At 47.8% G+C, this 3,107-nt stretch overlaps 1 protein-coding gene across 3 annotated transcripts in view; it reads left to right on the forward strand.

Annotated features, from left to right (window-relative positions):
• LOC112213588 overlaps positions 1 to 3,107 on the forward strand; it is a 298,689-nt gene that overhangs the window by 88,055 nt on the left and 207,527 nt on the right. The window lies entirely within an intron of this gene.

Raw genomic sequence — 3,107 nt, forward strand, 5'->3', positions numbered from 1 at the left:
TTCCATGGTAAATGTAGGTTACCGCCGGTGACGACTGTGCTCACGCTGCCGTGTTGCTTCGTTGTTTGCGTTCGTTCCCCCCTGCACGCTCGCCGTACGGTTAGCCGTGTCCGTGGGAAGGCTCCCAAGGTCGCTCGTTGCCTTGTCATTGCTACGGTGACCCCTCTTCCGGCCATCGCCCGACCCCGCTTTTTCGGTGGAAACGTCAGCCGCAGGATGGGCCGTGCGATATTTTCTAACTCTGTTCGGTTTGTTTTGATATTATCGACTTCTCGGGACCAACGATCTCGTCTCGCTTTTGCATTTTGCGTCAAAGCATCGTACACACTGCGGTCTACTTCCATCGATTCAGGACAGGTCCGAATTCCGAGGATTTTCAGGCTCCGTCGCCTGCATGGGAAATTTAAAGTTGCACTTTTCGATGGCAAACTGAATTTTCCACTTCCAACTGCCACGATGTTGAGATATTTTGATTTTTGATCTCCCGGTGCTGCTTCTGCATTTTGACCCCAAGTTTCGTAGACACTGCGGTCTACTTCTTCGGGGAAGAACGAGAACTGAAACTTTCAGGCCAAATTGTCTTCGTGGAAATATTCCGATGGAATATTCGGGCTCGATTCAGTTGAACGATTAGCAGCCGAACGCGTAGCATCGTTGTCACTGGAAAAAGAAGGAGAAAGTTTATGCCAAATAGCAGAATCATCCGACCTGTGACCGATCTACTTTTCTAACGCGAGTTTCTTATTTTATTTGGCTTTCAAGCTCCAAGTTGATATACATTGGACCACTTTGAAAAGGACAAGGTCGCTCTGTAACGCAATGTTATTTCCACTTTCCGATATTGTTTTCCACCTTCTTTCGTACGATACACACACGCGCGCGTTCCTACGTTTCCCCTTCTTTCTTTCTTTTTTCTTCTTCGTATCTTCTATTAAACGTTCTTTTGAAGTTGGGTTAGTCAAACTCGAGTGGGCTGAATTCGAATAAGCATCGATTTTCCTGTAACTTGGTTGTTTCCTGATATTCTTTCGTAATTGAAATCCATTTTCTGATAAGCAATTTCCAAGCTGCAGAGGAATGAATCGGTCTCTTTAATTCCCCCTGCGTTCGCTCTTTGAAAATGTACACGCTAGTTCGATGGTAGACGACGAGTCGAGGTGAATCGGATCTTTACCCCTGGCACAAATTGAACTCTTCACACGGCGCGTGGTACGCTGAGATTGCTCTCGTGGAAATGTCGCGGCTCGTCTTAATGCGACGATTTGCGATTCAACGCTCGCTGATTTCGAGGAGGATGAAAGAAGTTTTCTAGTTGAACTGCTGGCCTTTGTGCGCCCGCTTCTATTGTCAACGTCTACATGGTACTCGGCATTTGCGGCTGAAAAGAAGTACTACTGGGACGAGCACCGTTTGTGTTTGGCCCGGTTAACATTTTGCCACAGCCTGATTTCCCTGAATTATCCGCTCTCCTTCTTTTTCCGCCAGCCGAGTGCGCCCCGATGAAATCTTTATTTCGCTCTATCCGCATTAAAACCATCTTCGCCTCCGTATTTCTCGCAAAGCAGACAAAAGTTACCTCCATCTTGGCTACTTTATACGTTTTCTTCCAAATAGCACTGAATGAACAACTTCGAAAGACCGAGGCTCGCAATATTTTGGATATTCTTTAACACCAAGAGCGTCGTGTGCCGATCTTTTCCACGATTCCAGCCTTTTCCTATGTAGTAGTTAGCAGCAGATAATATCCGCATTTCTATGACTTTAATTAGGCCCGCAATTAATACAAAATATCTTCCCACTTTTCAACTTCTATCAAACCGTCTCTTCTCAGGTCTGTGAACGAAGGTTTATTCGCGATATTTTGCATATTTCTCAATATAAAGAGCGCGTGCACCGATTTATCGCGAGCTTTGAGTTATTCGCTTTTACTTTCCGCTGCTATCGTCTGTTCCTCTATGAGCGTTTCAGATCAGCAATTAGTGCGAAGCATTCTACCATTTTTCCATTCCGCCAAACTTCGTCTCTTCCCATGTCTGAACGAACGACGTGGATGCATTTCGAAGGATTAAAATTCGCAGTTTAGTCGGACAGCAGAGAACGTGGCAATGGCATTTCTGGCTGACGAGAAGTCGCGCGAAATGGGCCACGGCATTAGGACCATTGCGTCTACTCTGTACAAGTAGAAGGAAATTGCTGAAGAAAAGAAAAGACTGAAACTTTTCCACGCACCCGATGTAACAGAATAAATCTAGACAATAGACAGGGAACAGGTGTAGATACGGCCAGCCTGACAAGTGGCGCCCCGTCACTTAATCCCCGTTGGTCCCTTGGTGCAACCCGCGAACTTTACCATAAGACAGTGGCGTGCGTTCCGTCTTTCCTTCTTCCTTGCTTTCACTTCTGGGTCGGATCTCGGAGTACTCGCAAAGTGGTTGTTGTCGCTGCTTGTACACACGTACACGCGATCGCTGGTGTACAGAACCGAAGACAGGGCTAGGTAGTGTAAAAGGAAAGTAGGGTGGTAGGTGAGAGACGATGCAGGCAGAGGTGAGCAACAGGTTCCCTAAAGCTCGAATGACACGCTTCGGGGATTTTCGCGAAACGGCTATTTTGCGTCCTGCACCACAGTCCTACACTGGATGCACGTTGCAGATTGGCTCTGTATCTCGGCCCTCGCAAGATCGCGTAGCTTCTTCGATGGAATCGCGTCTTTCCATTCTGTTGGAATATTTCTCGAAAGTTGAGAAAAGCCAGGATTATCGGCTGTTGGCACGTACCTGTCGTTTCTTGCCTAATTATTAGATTCCCCTAAAAAATTCGCAGCGCTGTTCTTGGACACGTAAAAATCCACAAGCGCCGCACCTGTTCGATGTTCGTTCTTAAAGTCCATGCGATACCTCGACCCATTGAAAACGGTAATACCGCCAACTATTTCGGTGAGCAGCGGCGGCCTCGTAAATCGTAGATCGTGCGGTGCGGCAATAGCCGCAAGGTCAACGGTGCATCCCGATTTCGCGACGGATAGCGAGCGGGATCGCGTGGGAACCCGGTGGTCCGTGCGTACGCACACGCCGCGCGTCGGCTCCAAGTTTCGAAAGCACGTGGCC

The sequence above is a fragment of the Bombus impatiens genome, unplaced genomic scaffold (genome assembly GCF_000188095.3).
Source record: "Bombus impatiens unplaced genomic scaffold, BIMP_2.2 scf_0814, whole genome shotgun sequence".
NCBI classification, from domain to species: domain Eukaryota; kingdom Metazoa; phylum Arthropoda; class Insecta; order Hymenoptera; family Apidae; genus Bombus; species Bombus impatiens.